Here is an 18,192-nt window from a genome sequence, read left to right as displayed (position 1 = left end):
TGTTAAAGTCCATTAATCAGGTTTAAAAAAAAAAAAGTAATTCACAAGTCAAATTCAGATGAAAATGGAATAGGCCAGAGGAGGAAAAACACTGCCCTTTTATTAAAAAAAAAAATCCTGCTGTATTTCATTTTTTTGGAACATATTTCTCCTTCCCCACTGATCTCACAGGTGTGGTTTATGACAACAAACACACATCTGTAGGGGTGAGCTGACACACACAAGGCAGGACAGCCTGAACCCTCTTCCCTATATTTAGAACCTTCTGCTCAGCTCTTAATTGAATAATTTAATCAGGACCCTCTAAAAGGGAAACACATCCATATTCATCACAGGCATCAAAGGAAACATCTTTACAAGTTATATCCTTTTACAAACCAACATATGGTCTCACGCCATTCTCTCAATTGTTGAACTCCTCCTCTGGGAAGAGCATGGAATTTTATTTCTTTTTATCACTTGAAAAAATCACTTCCCCCCTAATTCAGTAAAACTGGGTGGAGGCCACTTCCTCCACAGGTGAGAGAAATAAAACTTGTTGATCTGTCATTGTCAGGAATTTTAAAGTTAACTATTTATTCTGTGTACTTTTAAAATAGAAACAAAAGGCAGACCAAATCCAAAATAAGAAATCAGGGCACATATCCCACACTTTCAAATAAAGCCTCTACAATTTTTCTGTCGTCTTAAGTTGCTTCTAAATGAGAAAACAAGAGCCCTTCACTTGGAAAGAAAAGAGCTAGGCTTGAATGGTAGCACCCACTCAGGAGGTGCCCTCTGAACAAAACACCTCTCTGAGCTTCCATTTGCTTTTCCACAAAACTTTGATTCTACCACCTATCCCGCTGGGTTAAGTATGAATACATAAAACTGCTCTGAAAATCACAACATGCTGAAAAATGTAATATATTTTATTAACACAAGTTTCACAAACAAGGAACCTAATTTAACACCTTGTATATACAAAAAAAGAGTTTCTGTCCTAGCTGTGTCAGTTCTATGAAGTTCTAACTGTGTAAAGGGAGAGAAAGAAAGGGAGATAAAGAAAGAGAGAGAAGGCTATATAACTGCACTCAGAACACAGCACTGAACGAGACAAAAAATAGATTTTTAAAAGCTCATGCCTTTATGAGACCTGCATTCCAGTGGTCAGGTAAGGCCTCCCTGAGAAGGTAATATTTATTTTTTTAAGTTTGTTTGTTTGATTGTTTATTTATTTATTTATTTAGAGCATGTGGGAGGGGCAGGGAGAGACAGATAGAGAATCCCAAGCAGGCTCTGTGCCATCAGTGCAGAGCCCGACACAGGGCTCGAACTGAGGAACCAGATCACAACCTGAGCTGAATCTAAGAGTTGGATGTTCAACTGACTGAGCCGCCCAGGCACCCCATGATATTTGAACAGAAGCCTAAAAAGGTGGGAGGCTGAGCCCTGTGGGTAAGTGGGGAAGCACACTGCAAGCACAGGAAAGAGCAAGTGCAAAGGCCACCAGGTAAGGGACAGTAGTGAGAGAGAAGATGGGACAGGTAAGGGAGCCAATCCATAGGGACTTCATAGCCTTCACTCTGAACTGAGCCAGGAAGCCTGGGGTGGGGGGTAGGGAGGGGGGAGGGATGGATGTGACCAGAGTTTGAAAGGATTACCATGGGCTGGCCCACTGAAAGAATGGAAGTAGGAAGCACGAGCAGCGACATAGTGGTAGTGGCAGCAGTAAGAGCTTAGGAGACAGATTGGGACGCCATAGCAATTGTCCTGGTTTTGAGAGGGACAAAGGTTTGGATCAGTGTAGCGGAAGAGTCAGATCCTGGATATATTCTAAAGGTATGGCCATGAACAAACGCGTTTTATTGCTAAAGTAAAGGAAATAACCATAAGGTTGGAGAAATCAGTTTAATTTTTAGACATGCAAAATCCCACATTATAAAACTATGAGACTGAGTCTCTGAGGTGGAGTCCAAGGTTACTGGAGAAGTAGTCCAGGAATGATCACAGAAGCAGTAGGGAGGGAATAACGACTAGAAGCTGAACTCTTTTCGGAATTAGGGGGAATGATGGGGACTGGGAGTAAATCACTAACAAGGAAGGGAAGGGAGTGGCATAATCTGACATGATAGTCAAAGCTGGGTGTCTCTATGGAGGATGGTGGAAGAATGGTCTGACGGCAATGAACAGGGCACCCACTTCCAGGCACTGCGATATGAGGGTTATGAGAGAAAACAGCCACGCCTTGAGACCGTTACAAAGGAAGCAACATCCTCAGATGAACATACACAAAGACATTCATGTTCTAAATAACCCAGATGTCTAACAATAATGGAATGATTAAATAAATTATGGTACATCCGACAATGATGTAACTGTTAAAAAAGAAAAAAAAAAAGACAGACTTTCATGTCTAACAGGGGAATAAAGCCATACTGTAACCGTTCAGTTTGAAAAAAGTTGCAGAACAATATACACAGTATGGTTCCATTTTAAAAACACAAATAAAAACAAAAACTGTACAGGTACAACATATGTGCATTTTTAAAGGCCTGGAAGGAAGAAACAAAACAGAACAAGTGGTTCCCTCTAGGAGTGAGCTGGAAGGAGAGGAGTTCAGAACATTTTTACTTATAACCAACTACTGTTTTCAATTTTAAAACCCCAATAATAAAGATAAGTAAAAACTGAAGAGGGTAACATTTATTCCACATGGCTCTATAAGACAGTATTATGAACAAGAGGTGGCAAGATTTATCTTTTTATAAAGAAAAAAATTAATGAAAGTGTTTCTGCACAGGGGTGCCTGGGTGGCTCAGTCGGTTCAGCGTCTGACTTCGGCTCAGGTCAGGATCTTGCAGTTTGTGAGTTCAAGCCCCGCGTCTCTGTGCTGACAGCTCAGAGCCTATAGCCTGTTTCAGATTCTGTGTCTCCCTCTCTCTGCCCCTTCCCCGCTTATGCTCTGTCTCTCAAAAATGAATGAATGTTAAAAAAAAAAAAAAAGTGTTTCTGCAAGGAGTGGAAATATCACTGAAGTGGGATTTCAAGAGAAATCTATTCCTGTGTACAGTGTTGGAATAGATGACTTACCTCTGGTGGGAATATGATTTTTTTATTAAGCAATTCAGCCACATGATCAAAAAGTTCAATTTTACAAAACACGTATTATAAAAAAAATTATTTACCTTCTCATTCTAGTCCTTGAGTCCTCTTTCCATTAGCAATTCAAATATCCTTCAAACCTTTCAACGCATAAATTTCTTACCAAAGAAAGTTTTGTATTACTCAAGTATCTTCAAAAGCAATTTGGTCCTGTCACTTTTCCAGCATATAAATCTGTTACTTGGGAGAATGAAATGATTTCTAATAATCAAAGTTTACACAATCCCTGAAACACTGACTCTCTTCCACATGACAATCAATGACAGCAGCCTGTTATCCATCTGCCAAAAACAGGACTGGACTTACATGTTTGCCTGGCTACCTCAGAGAAGAAACTGAATAAAACAAGAGCAGCCCCCTTCCAGAACAGTAACAGCTCCCTCCAGTTAACAGCTAAAAGAAACAAATGCAATATCTCTCACTAGGTCATGGAAAAAATGCTTTGGATAAAGGCAAGCATAACCTACAAAATTAGGTGATGTACTTTAAGTCTGGACTTGTTCAGTCCAGTCCTATCTATTAACTTTTCCACAGTGACTTACTTACCAGTCAGAATGCAAACACCTAGTAGAGTTCTCAGAAGGTTTCAGAACCCAAAATCTGCTCCTTTATACATCCAACTACTAAGAGAATGTTAGTCTTCATTAATTCACAACTTAACTGAACAAATTCCTTAATCCCTTACCACCAACATAAAAGTACAGTAGAAAGAACACGGGCATGATACAGTTCCCACCACGACCAAGCTTAGAGTTATGAAGTGTGTCAGTGAGAGATGGGAGAACGATGACGGTGGTCAGAGCCACACAATATGTTCAGGCTGTTTATCTAAGGAGAACACAGGGTGAACAACCAACAATCTATGCTGTTTTCTTGCCACAACTACATGTTACATGCATCCTGGGCTTTGTTATTTACCATGCAATAAAAATACAAATTGAGTTCAACTGACTGTCAACCAGTCACATCAGTATGAACAATAAATGGATAATCCAAAGCAGCCTTAATAAAAAGTAACCATTGTAGGGGCGCCTGGGTGGCTCAGTCGGTTACACATCCTACTCCTGATTTCGGATCACATCATGATCTCACCTTTCATGGGATTGAAACTCGCACTGGGCTCTATGCTGACAAAACGGAGCCTGCTTGGGATTCTCTCTCTCCCTCTCTCTCTCTCTCTCTCTGCCCTCTCCCCAGCACACGTGTGCTCTCTAAATAAATAAATAAATAAATAAATAAATAAATAAATAAATATTAACCATTGTAGGCATTTTTCCAAAGAAGATGTACAGATAGTCAACAGGCACATAAAAAGATGCTCAACATCACTAAGCATCAGGGAAATGCAAGTCAAACCATAATGAGATGTCACCTAACACCAGTTAGAATGGTTTTTATCAAAAAATTGTCAAAAAGACAAGAAATAACAAGTGTTGGTGAGGATATGGAGAAAGAGAAACCCTTGTGCATTGTTGGTGAGAATGTTAACTGGTGCAGCCACCGTGGAAAACAGTATGGAGGCACCTAAAAAAAAATTCCATATGATCCAGCAATTCTACTACTGAGTATCTACCTGAAGAAAATGAAAATGCTAATTCAAAAAGATATATGCATCCCTATGTTCATTATTTACATTGTAATTTACAATACCCAAGATATAGAAGCAACCTGTGTCCAACTATGGATGAATGGATAAGAAGGATGTGATACACACACACACACACACACACACACACACACACACACAGATACTATTCAGCCATAAGAAAAGAATGAAATCTTGCCATGTGTGACAACATGGATGGACCTTGACAGTATTATCCTAAGTGAAATAAGCCAGATGGAGAAGACAAATACTACAAGATGTCACTTATATGTGTAATCTAAAAAACAAACAAACAAAACAAAACCACAAAAAACCCAGACTCACAACACAGAGAACAGACTGGTAGTTGCCAAAGGTGAGAAAAGTTGGGAGAGAGGGGCAAAATATGTGGAAGAGAGTAAGAAGTACAAACTTCCACTTAAAAAATAAATAAACCATGAGGATGTAATATACAGCATGAGAGATACAGTCAATAATATTGTACTAACATTGTAAGGTGACAGATGATATCTAGACTTATTGTGGTGACCATTTCACAATGTAAATAAATGTCCAATCACTATGTTATACACCTGAAAATAATATACTGTATATCAATTACACCTCAATGAATTAAAAAAAAAAAGTTAACCAGTTTTTGGAATGTATTATGCTTTATCAAGAAAGGTTTTAACTCCTTTCCACATGTTGTTTACACTAATAATAAAGCTATTATATATACCCTGAGAATACAGTAAATTCTAAAAATAATTTTTTTTACATTTATTTATTTTTGAGAGAGAAATAGAGCATGAGTGGGGGAGGGGTAAAGAGAGGGAGACACAGAATCTGAAGCAGGTTCCAGGCTCTCAACTGTCAGCACAGACCCCGACGTGGGGCCTGAACCCACAAGCCGTGAGATCATGACCTGAGCCAGTCGGACGCTTAGCCAACTGAGCCACCCAAGTACGCTTTAGAACACAGTAAATTCTAAAGAAAGGCTTGTGCAAGACTCAAATATTGCTGTGGAAAATCTCTAAGTGGATGACACAGTTAACCAGAATGGTTTTATTCTATATTATATATTATAAATTATATATAAAATATATATATCTATATTATAAAATTTACCAAGGCAAAACATATTTTATCATATAAATCTCCCCACCCTCCTCTTGAAGTTCTGACTGTAGGCAAGAAACAGCCTTAACAGAACATCTGAAACACACCAATTTGAAGATTCAACAAACTCTCATTACCATCACTACCAACTGCAAAGGGAGGGAGCGGTCATGCACATGGTTCGAGGGATGACATTATACAAGAGTGCATCCATGGTCTCCATCAATTTTCAGCACGGCTCAAGTATTCAAAAAGAATCAAAAATTATCCTCTTATCACCACCACCACTACCAACCCACAATGAAGCACCAAGCACTGTTTGGACACTTTATACCTATTAACTCCCGTAATCCTTACAGGAATCCTATAAGGACTATTTTAGAGATGATGAAACAGGTACAGAAATGTTCAGGAGCTTGCCAAGGCAACCTGCTCCTCTTAAATAACCTCCTCCTGTGTCTCATGCATAAAGCAGAAGCCTGGTAATCAAGGATTTGCTTATGGTTTTATTTTAGTCCCTCTAATTCCTTCCCTTCCCAACTTATTTGTTTTCATTGTTCTTTCCTTCTTGATACTTGATACACTTTCCTAGAACACAGGAAAAACCAAGAGTTTTATCAGGGCAGCAATGACAAAATGAAGTTCATTTGAATCTAAAGAGTCCAAAATAGGCATAAGAAATCATAAGCTGTAACTCAACAAGACATAAGGAACCTGCACGAGGGCTTCACACCAACAGACCATATATGTGTTCAACTCTTAATATTCTTTTTTTTTTATTATTTTTTTAAATGTTTGTTTATTTTTGAGAGAGACAGAGACAGAATGCGAGTGGGTTAGGGGCAGAGAGAGAGGGAGACACAAAATCCGAAGCAGGCTCCAGGCTCTGAGCTATCAGTACACAGCCCGATGTAGGGCTTGAATTCACGAGCTGTGAGATCATGACCTGAGCCAAAGTTGGACACTCAACCGACTGAGCCACCCAGGTGCCCCTTTAATATTCTTTTCTTATGATAAGTCTGTGGAACATTAAAATTAAACTCCTTTTACGAAATGCATTTTCTTTACATTTCCATTGGTTATTCTTAAGAGTCCTTCATGGAAAACAAAACAAATCAAAACTACTGGCTCATTTTTTTAAAGGTAATACTTTTCCATTCAAGCAAATGTAGAGATGGAGAAAATTTAAGTATAGGTAAAATATTAAAATATTCATCTTAATGGCTAGCACACAGCTGACAATCACAATGCTATCTATAGATATTGGCAAAAAATACTACTCTACACTCTGGAGGGTGTGGGGGAAGGAAGGAGCAGCAGACGGGAAGATAAAGCAAACTGTGTCTCTGTATGGCAGAAACATCGGCTGGTGGCACTAACACTTCAATTCTTATGTGCCTCCTAATCCCTGCTTTTCATGCTCTACTGCAGGGTTTCTTAGCATTATGGGACATTAAGCAGCATCCCTGCCCTCTACCCACTTGATGCTGTTGAATCACTCATGCCCTGCCTCCCCCAGTTGTGACAACTCAAAATTTCTCCAGCTCCTGGCAGAGGAACCACTGCTGTACTCAGCTATGCTTTTCTCTCCTTTCCTCCTTGTTATCTAAGTGCCTCGGGCTTCAACAGTTTTTTATATGACTCTACTTCTAGACACTAGGACACAAGGAATTGCTGATCTCTTCAAGAAGGGAAAAGAGAAAGAAGTTAAACACACACATTCTTTCTTCCTCTTTTTCTCCTCAAACAAGAAAAGCAGGAACAAAACAACCATTCCTCAGAATTAACTGGTATGTCTTGAGCGATTACAACAGGTATCACCCAGGGTCAAGTGCTGCTGGGTATAAAAGACTTAGTTCATATCCACAATGAACTTACATCAAAATGAAAAAATTCATCAAGTACCTACTGTGTGTCAGGCCAATAGTTCTTAATACTGGTGTACATTAAATTTTTTTTTCAACGTTTATTTATTTTTGGGACAGAGAGAGACAGAGCATGAACGGGGGAGGGGCAGAGAGAGAGGGAGACACAGAATCGGAAACAGGCTCCAGGCTCTGAGCCATCAGCCCAGAGCCTGACGCGGGGCTCGAACTCACGGACCGCGAGATCGTGACCTGGCTGAAGTCGGATGCTTAACCGACTGCGCCACCCAGGCGCCCCTACTGGTGTACATAAACTGACCTGTAACACTTTTATAAAAACTCCCCGCCATAACCCTTGAATAGAATCTCCTAGAGGCAGGTCCATGCATTTCTGTGGTGGTTGCTGAAGTGATTCTGATGTGCAGACAAGGTGAGAACAATTGTGCTAACACAAAGATCATAAAGACACTGCCTGTGTACCTCCAAGTAACTCAGTCTAAAGAGTTAATAGATAACTGTAATAAAATCTATTAAAACAAAAGCTAGACTAGACAAGCTGGCTTGTACTTTTCCTCAAAGTTATAAGATTTTTAGTGCAAGCCTAACATTTATGACCACCGACTCCAATTTTATCAACTGTGTAGGGCATACCCTATGAAGTATAAATACAGGCACAAAAACTACTGAAGGGCAGGATGCAAGAGCTCTATCAACTGCGTCTTCAGCTTTCTTTCTCAATCTCTTGATTTTGAAAGGTTATCCCAATTGTAAGAGAAATACTTTCAAATTAAAAATACGCAACACTAACAATGATGACTTGTTATTTAACTTTCTTATTTTTGTAGTCTCTTACTAATAAGACTGCTCCTTCAAGTCAGAAACTGACTTATACAGTCTGCATTCCCTCCCCAAACACAGTGGACAGGCAGCAGGAGGGTATGAACTGCTTGCTGAATTGATTAATATGGATGCCACAACAGGCAGAAGCCCACAGTGAGGATGCACCTTCTTAAAGGAGCCTTTCCCCAAATAGAGATCAACATCTCAGCCTGCACAATTTGACAAAACTCCTCAGTGTCTGAATGCAAATAAATGCTATAAATAGTTTGTGTGCCAATCATCTGAATGTTAATCAGGTTAATTTTGTTCACAGTTAAGAGGAAAACATTTAAAACCAATCAAACATTCCCTGAAGCTTGAACAAATTTCATAAAAACCCTAAGCACACAAACAAAAACACAGGAAAATAAAGAGGTGGTTATTAATCATGCCAGACTGCAAAGCCAGCAATGGGCAAAAAGCAAAACAGGAAGCTGTAATAGAGGGGACGGCAAGCCATATACAACCTGCCATCCTGGGTTTCAACAGGGGCTAAGTGCTAATGCAACATGCACTGCATTATTACTCCCTTTCACGGAAAAGCTACAGTCAGTCTCTGCTAAAATTAAGACCCATTTTGCAGTTCATCCTCCCTTCTCCCTAGCTCAGCTTTTAAAGAGTCTAAGTCTGACCAAGGCATATCAGCTCAGGGTTCTCATACATGCTCACTCAGAACAAGGAGGGGATAGGATAGGGCCAAGTGGTAAGCCTTTAGGTGAGATTTCAGTCTGTTTTGGGGCACCTGGGTGGCTCAGTCGGTTAAGCATCTGACTTTGGCTCAGGTCATGATCTCACTGTCTGCGAGATTGAGCCCCACATCGGGTTCTGTGCTGACAGCTCAGGGCCTGGAGCCTGCTTCAGATTCTGTGTCTCCCTCTCTCTCTGCCCCTCCCCTGTTCACACTCTGTCTCTCTCTCTCTCAAAAATAAATAAAGGTCAAAAAAAAAATTAAAAAAAAAAAGTCCTTCTTCCCTCCTAACTTTGAAATCTTTTCAGGTCATTTAAAAGAAAGAAGATGGTGAGGCAGAAGATGCTAACAAATTAATTCTATTCTGTCTAGCCCCTAGGGAAGAACTCAATGCTGAGTAAGACTGTATTTCAGTTAGGTAAGGATCTAACCAACAAGCAACAGATGTTTCCTTTACAGGCAGTGTATGAAAGCCTTTTTTTTTTTCTTAACACCTCTGATCACTATTATCCTTAGGAGAAAATCTGAGAAATTAAATGCTGATGCCTAACTCTAAATGTTTTTCATCTTACAAGAACTCCTACTACATGGGAGAACTTTTCTCACTTTAATACCTTATAAACTAATCCATCTCAACAATCAAAACCATATTCCAAGACCACCGGTGTGTCTCCCAGGAATAAGAAAATGCCAGTACAAATAAAACTAATCCTGCAACCCAGGTAGGAGAGAAAGAGGCCCATTTTCACATACTCTGTGAAGCAATGGTGTCTTTAAGGTTCATCAATCCCATCAGTTGACTGAGAAACTGCATATAATGGATAACCCCTATAGGGCTGGAACACCTCACATTCCTAAGAGACTCTGACCCCAAATCATGTCATGGAGAGGAGCAGGGTATTATCAAGGAAACAGGACAGAGAAGGCCGGTCTCTTGTAACTCCAGCTTACATATATTGGGTACCTCCAAATAACTGCAGCTTTGCATTGGTAGCTGGGAAATATTGGCTTCAATAAGAAAAACCCAGTTTTCCCAGACGGATACCTCCTGGCACACAAAGAATAACACAATGATATAAAAGACATCATTCCTATTTCAGTGAGGAATCTGACCAGGACACAGGAGAACATTTTTTGTTTCTTAATAGTTAGCATTTTATTATTTGTTTTTGTCCTTTGCCAATTTTGTTTCTTACTGGGGGTGTCTTCCTATTGATTTTAGAAGTTTCTTACATAGAATGGTAACTTGCTGCAAATATATTACCTAAAAGGTTGTTTGTGTGAGTCCATGTTTAGTCATTTGTAAGTGTGTATTTGGCCATATAAATGCTGTCACATCTATCAAATCTTCTTTTATGGCTTTTGCCTTTTACATTTAAAAGGTCTCAAGCGTACTTCAGCTCAGGTCATGATCTCATGGTTTGTGGGTTCAAGCCCTGCATTGGGCTCTGTTCTGACAGCTCAGAGCCTGGAGTCTGCTTCACATTCTGTTTCCCTCATTCTCTGCCCCTCCCCTGCTCACACTCTGTCTCTCTCTCTCTCTCTCAAAAATAAAATAAACATTAAAAAATTAAAAGGGGGGAGGCTCTAGAGCTAGCTATTAATTACTCCCTCCTATCTCTTGATGAAATGGCACAACCACCTCCCTCTCTCCTTCTGTCATTATGACAAGAATCCATGCCAGAATCTTTCTACACTGAGCATGTATTACTCCACCGGAAAAAAAAAAAAAATTTTTTTAACACTAATGAATGCTATAAAAAAAAGCCACAGATAAATTCGAAATACTTATCTTTAAAAGCTCTGGGCAATTTAAGTAACTTCTTTAAATCATTAAAGGGCATTCTTCTCTTAACTCAATTACTATAGTTTTCTCAAAAGCCTTTATCTACAATTGTCAGGGAAATGCTCCATCTACAAATTCCCAAACTTGATATTTCACAACGTCATCACCAGGATTCCCACTGCTTAACTCTTCTCAATTCATTTAAGTCCATTAGACTCCTTGTAACCCATGACCTCTTATCTAGATTGGACTCAATACTGCTCTCATTAACATTCTAGACTCTAAAAATCACATTGATTTTTATAAACAGCTAATGTTTTCTGAATGCTTACTGTGCACTGGATCCTATGCTCAGTGTAAAATGCACCCCCCCCACTGCCCCCCTTTTAACACCTCTGAAACCAGGAACTCTACAATCAATGGTATGTCTAACTGACATTGTCCTCAAGTAGTACATGAAATAATGCAATGAAATAATTAGCAGCATCTTAGATTAGATGAAATATGGAAGTGTAACTCATTTCATCTTACTATCAATCTTGAGGCTGATACTATCATCTCAATTTTTCACCAAAGTGAATGGTAGCCTCCCCCAAAGTTACAAAAAGCAAGTAAGTGTTGGGGCTTAGACTTTAAACCCAGGCAATCTGCCTCTAGAGCCTCATCTCTTAACTGATTTGCCAACCACTGGCCAGAATCATCTTTACCGACATTTCTCTCTAATCTTGCTATCAGGCCATCAAGTTATCCCAGAAAGTTACAATTACCTAGTCTACAGCCACATCACCCTTCCCATCAGGCTTTGGCCCTGCTGGTTAGATTTTGAATTCTCCATAGATTTCCTGGCACACTACCTAGGATAGTTCTTTCAAAACTTTTCCATTATTTTTAAACTTCCAATACCATCTGCTGGTCTGCCACCTCACCAACCCAGTGAAGGGACCTGCCTCCCATACTACTGGGAAAATCAGCACACGCTCTGCCATCTCCTTTCTTCCAACTTGGACTCCATTGTGCTTCTGTCTCAGACAACTCTCCCTCCTTACCATGGTTATATTTTGTCACCTGCACTTCAGATCACTAACTCCATTATCTTTAATTGCTCTCTGAACTTCTTTCCTTCAACCTTTGGAATCAAAACAATCTCATCGATTTTGAAATATAAGTCACTTGAGGGCATCTGAGAATCTATTTCTCATTTCTCAATCTGCTGTGTCTCTTCACAACTACATTCACTTGATTACCCAGGCTTATCCTTCACCATAAACCATACAACATTTTCCCACTCTGAACCTACTTCTGGAATCTCTCTTCCCTAGGCTTTGTTTCACTGCTCCTCTGAGCTCACATGTTTCTTCCAGTTTCTTCCTCTATCCACTTTATTTTTATCTTTTATTTTTTTAAGTAGGCTTTATGACCAGCATGGAGCCCAACACGAGGCTTGAACTCACGACCCTGAGATTAAGGCCTGAGCTGAGATCGAGTCAGATGCTTACCTGACTGAACCACCCAGGCACCCCTCATTCACTTTAAATATGCCTCTCCCTTCTATTAATTTCCAATTGTGCACTTCAGTGGAAGACTCAACTTACTGGCTCTCTTTCATGGTTCTCTCAGAATACCTATCCACCCTTAGAAGTCCAACCATCATTTCCAGGAGATGACTCTGGATTCATCACTCTCCTTAGCTACCCCACCTTACCTCAACATGTCAATTCTAATTTATAATTCATACAATCTTTATTCCTTCCACAACCAGTTCTTCCCTAATTTTTAAGTTTATTTATTTATTTTGAGAGAGAAAGAAAGCTTGTGTACACGTAAAAACAAGAGGGGGAGGGGCAGAGAGAGAGAGAGAGAGAGAATGAATGAATCCCAAGCAAGCTCCACACTACCAGCACAGAGCCCCACGAGGGGCTCAAACCCATGAACCATGAGATCACGACCAGAGCACAGATCAAGAGTCGGACACTTACCCGACTGAGCCACCCAGGTGCCCCAGTTCGTACCTATTCTTAAGAAAAGGTTTTATTAATTTTCCAGCCACTCGAGTTGGAAACTTAAGAACACTCTCTGACCCCTCTCTCCCATTACGCTATAGCCAAATAACCACCAGTTGGTTTTTTTGCTCACAAAACCCATCTCATATATCACACAGATAACTCAAATACTTTCCTATTAATCTGCTGGCATCACTGCATGTTCACCTTCAGTGATTCCCGATGCTTCCTTATTCTGGCACCGTAAGGTCTCAAATTCTCACTCCAACTTAACCTTTCTGAACGTGTCTCCCACCTGACCACACTGAGCCCTATCAGGAATACCCACAGTGGTGAGGGAGAGCTGCTCACCAGCCTGTGGGTCTGTGCTGTCCAACACGACAGCCGCAGGATAAACACAGCTATGTCTAAACATAACTTAATTAAAATTAAAAAATGCAACTCCCCTCAGTTGCACTGGCCACATTTTAAGTGCTCAGTAGCCACTTATGGCTGGTGACTCTTATCCTGGACAGTGTAGATACAAAACATCTCCATCACTCCAGAACGTTCTGTTGGACAGTGCTACACAGATCCTCAGCATACATGCTTACCTCTCTGGTTTTCCATACCACCTCTCTGCCTAGAACACTTCTCTCCTCTCTCTATGCAAATTCGCATGTCCTTCCATACCACAGTGGTCCTCATGCAAGTTGTCTGCTCAACCTCCTCCTGTATTACCCTGCAACAATTCTTGCAGTGTTGCTGCATTTAATTTTTCATTTTTGTGTGTCTTTTAATTATTGAGCCACTCAGAACTAATAAATATTCAATGGAATAAATGAAGTACATACGGACTATAATACTGCATCAAAATTATCAAATAATGGTATATGTAATACCCCCTCTCTATTAAAAAGACATGTTTTCTTTCAATTTAAACAAAAGATCTTGCATTTAGCTAACTAAATGACTTAATTTAATGCCTAATTATAATACTTGAAAGATAATTAGTTCCCCTTTTTTTTTTCCTTGTGGTGTTTGACTCTGAAAGAAAAAAAACCTTAAAGGTCTGAAATACTTCCACTTTGCATAAGCACACCGCAAAGAAACCACTAAAGATAGACAAGGAAAAGAAAATGAATGAACAGTTTGAGTAACTATACCCTAACTATCTGAGATTATAGGAAAAAATATCTATAGTACAGCCACCCTAAAATTAAGGAGAAACTACAAATAGAGCATTTAAAAATTATAAAAATTATGTATATAAATGTTTTTGAATCAATAGCTAAGACCCCTCTATCTTTCAAACGTGAAATCATGAATATTTGAATTCTGAGCTCAAAAACGATACAGATGCATAATTAACTGTTATATATGTATGTGTTCCTTCTTTATATTCAGGATTATTGTCTTAAGAAAATTAGTTCAGAAATGGATCCACACTATAGTTCTGGGTTCTTAACAAGGGAACAAGTTTCCTTATCTGAATACTGGAAACTGAGCAGAGATTTGGAGGAAATTGCCAGGTTAAGGATTCACTCAGACCATAAAGAGTTACTTTAAGAGGGCGTCTCCCCTAAAGTTCTGATTTGAGCTTATAACAAAAACTACAAAGATGTAAAACTCCTCAGATACTGTAGTTCCCAGTACCTTCCTAAAAACTCTGATATAATCGCTGTAGTTGAACTATTTGTGAAAGTTTTGACTTTTTTTCTCTTACATAAATGAATGTTCTACAGAGCCTGGTCATTTTGCAAATCAGCCGGCAATAGCTGTGTTACTGTTTTTACCTAATAGCACTTGTACATCTCTAAAACTGACATCTCTAAAAATTTTTAAAGTTATTATTTATTTTGAGAGAGAGACAGTGAGCAAGCAGGGAGGAGGCAGAGAGAGAGGGAGAGACAAAGAATCCCAAGCAGGGTCCGCACTATCAGTGTGTAGAGTTCGATGCAGGGCTCAAACCCGTGAACCCGTGAGATCATTACCTGAGCCAAAATTAAGAGTCAGACGCTTAACTGACTTAGCCACCCAGGAGCCCCTAAAACTGACACCATCTTAATAATGCACAGCAAAATCATTTTAATTTAGATTTTAAGTAATTACATTCATGCTACTTAGTTTTGCTTTTTTTTTAATAAGAAAGTTACTCCAGAGTATGTGTTAAAAATACTTCAGTATTTTTGAGGCAAATCAGATGACAGATCACCAAACTGGACTGAATATGTGCACTACTAGGTAACAGCAGAAAAGGAATATAAAGAGCCAAGAGATTTCACTTCAGAGAGAAAAGGTGATGCCCCTATTTGTTATCAAAGCATACCCTGCTAATCTTGGCACAAAAAATAAAACCAGAGCTTCCAGTTGCTGAACACAAAGTGCTAGGAGAGTGGCATGCCCGGAGAGGACACGGGAGCTCTGCGCCCCTTCCTCTGTACCCTGCCCTGTGTACTTCCTCCATCTGGCTGGTCCTGAGTTGAATCCTTTATAATAAACCGGTAATCTGTTGGTAAAAGGGAGAAAGTAAGGGTGAAAGAGACGAAGAGAGAGAGGAAGACAGAGAGAAAGAAAGGGAGAGAAAACAGTAAAACCACACACAGAAAACACTGAAACGACATACCATTATAGAGAACACTTCATCAGCCTCACTTTTATGACTTAATATCAAGTTTCTCTACTTCTTTGTATGTAAACTATCCTTTTTCTTTTCAGATCTTTCCAATTCTCTCCCTAATACCCCTTAGCACCTTCCTTAAATACCCCAAACTTTGGCTTTTGGTTAAAAATGTGATTTGTTTTTGAGAGTCAAGACAGAAAATTCATACAGAACTGTCTGAGTTAACTTGAACTTTGTACAATCTTGGATCTCTCATTTTCTAGTAAGGTCCCATTGATTGAGACACAGGGCTTTTCTTTTCCATTTCTAAAATGAAAAAAAGAAAAATCGATTTTAATCTGTAAAAAAAACATCTCTCTGAGGTTGTCAGACTTGATTCCTACTCAGCTCAAATGATGTTAGGTACAAAAAGTCAATACCATGCCAAAAATTATCCTTTCCTTCCCTCCCCAAATTACAGTGGATTTATTCAGACCACAGCCTTAGGAAACAGTGAGCATGGCAGCAAAGGATAAACAAATGAAAACTCAACAGCAAAAAGAGTGACCTGGGTTCTGGCTTTGCCTCTTCTAGTCACTTAGAAGAGTGGCTCTAGGCAAGTCAGCCGTCTTCTCTGGGCCTCAGATTGCTCAGCCTGATACGAACCAACTGGATGAGAAAATCTTCAAAGCAGTTTTTAACACTAAATATCTCTATTCTCTGCAGAGGAAATTACAAATCTTAATGTTTATGAATGCATTTGGCAAGGCTGTCCCATCATGTCCTTCACCTGAAATATGCAATTTGGGTACTTGTATGTATACAAGCTCACCAGGGAATATAAACATCTTTGGATTAGAGGATGGGAATGAGCAGACATTGGATCCATGGTATCATCAGATTCTTAAACAGCCTCACCATTTAAAAAAAAAAAACAAAAAAAATCACTGCAAGACTACCCAAAAGTAGACAAATGTGGAAAAAAATTCCAGAATTTGCAATGAACTATTTTCATTTCAAAGTGTAGTGTTTAACAGCTAAGAGAAGGCTAATTTTGATGTCATTAAACTACTAGAACTTTTCACTACCATCAGCTTGTGATATTACAAGAAAAACACGAGGGGAAAGTGACAGGAATTATCTGAAAAACAGGGAGGACAACAATTCAGCTTTGAAATGCATTGCTTTTTTGGTCATTTTTATTCTTCCAATTATGTTCCGCTTAGATATGTATAATATAAACATTATATTTCTTAAGTACTTAAAAGAAGACAGCCCAGAAAAGCAAAATAGAGGGCAAATTTGTCTAAAAGTAAAGTCATGTCTATACTGGAATAGCAAATCAGAGCAGAACAAGGATTATTCAAATATTCTAAGCAAAAAAAGTATACATATAAATACAAACTAAAATATATAAAATATACAGTCAAACTAAATATATACAATATATATTATATAATAAATATATTACAGAATATTTGTATTTTATATATTTAATGCATATATAGTTAAAAGTAAGGCTCCAGAGTCAAACTGCCTGTTCATATCCCAGCTAAGATTATAAATCATAATCACTCACTAGTTATGTAGCCTGAGGCAAGACACTGAATCACTCTGAACTCAAGTTTCTTTGCCTGTAAAATGTGGTAACAACAGTACTTAGGTAAGTTTTGGGGTTTAAATGAGGTATGAGTATTAAAACTAAGCATACAGTAAAAACTCAGAAAATATTAGCTACCACTATTTATCTTATCCAAAGCTCTAAATCAAATTAGGGTCTATGATAAACATGATCCATAGAAAAGTCAACCTCATTTTATCCAGTACTTGTTACTTCCAAACTGCGTTTATCTTATCAAGAGCCAACTAGAAAGTAGAAAAATTAATGATACATCTCTTTCTTTTTTGACCCCACAAACTGACTAGTAGAAGTAAAAAGCAGAAAAGTAGCTGAAAGAAGGAAAAGGAGAAGCAAAGGTGCTACAGCAGCACTATCCACCAGAACCTTCTGCGATAACGGAAATGTTCTACATACACTATCCAATATGGTAGCCACCGCCATATGGTCATCCTCAGACGACCCATAAACTGAATATGACTGCCAGAAATTTAAGTAAAAAAACAAAGGTCTTCTCTTCCTGAATTGTTCATATGTTCAATTCAAGTATCTTTGTTTTCGTGGAGACCTGATAACCCTGACTAGTTAAAGAAATAACATGCCAGCTGATACATCAATACGGTGCAACTTAGTGCTAATGAAAGGATCAGAGATAAGAAGTATGTGGTCCTCTGATATTTTAGAAGGTCCCTAAGGCCAAGTTAAATTCAAGCTCACATGAAGCATGATTCAGTACACAGATCAGAGCTGCAAAGGTCCTTATCAGCAACCCCAATGCATTTGTTCCTCCACTACCAAATGGAAAGCTACTTAGGCAAGGCAGACTGAACATCCCTGCATTTATCTTCAATTTCTTCGGAAATTCAGAGTTTGGTAAGCCTTTCCCTCTTTCAGAAACACTAGCGTTCCTGGGCTGCTCAGCTT

At 39.0% G+C, this 18,192-nt stretch overlaps 1 protein-coding gene across 3 annotated transcripts in view; it reads right to left on the bottom strand.

Moving 5' to 3' along the window:
- SMAD1 (SMAD family member 1) overlaps positions 1 to 18,192 on the bottom strand; it is a 79,600-nt gene that overhangs the window by 58,604 nt on the left and 2,804 nt on the right. For 2 of the 3 annotated variants that reach the window (XM_047090869.1, XM_047090872.1), the window contains exon 1: positions 3,168 to 4,283. The exons of the other annotated variant lie outside the window; for it this stretch is intronic. The gene's annotated coding sequence lies outside the window, so the exon portion shown is untranslated. Of the gene's footprint in view, positions 1 to 3,167; positions 4,284 to 18,192 lie in introns of those variants that run through there. 3 annotated transcript variants of the gene reach the window in all.

This window comes from Lynx rufus, unplaced genomic scaffold, assembly GCF_022079265.1.
Source record: "Lynx rufus isolate CCGP_SWC_20201006 ecotype Redwood Valley unplaced genomic scaffold, mLynRuf1.p SCAF_3, whole genome shotgun sequence".
NCBI lineage: Eukaryota > Metazoa > Chordata > Mammalia > Carnivora > Felidae > Lynx > Lynx rufus.
The sequence above is the reverse complement of the archived record's forward strand: the minus strand, read 5'-3'. Positions and strand labels throughout refer to the sequence as shown.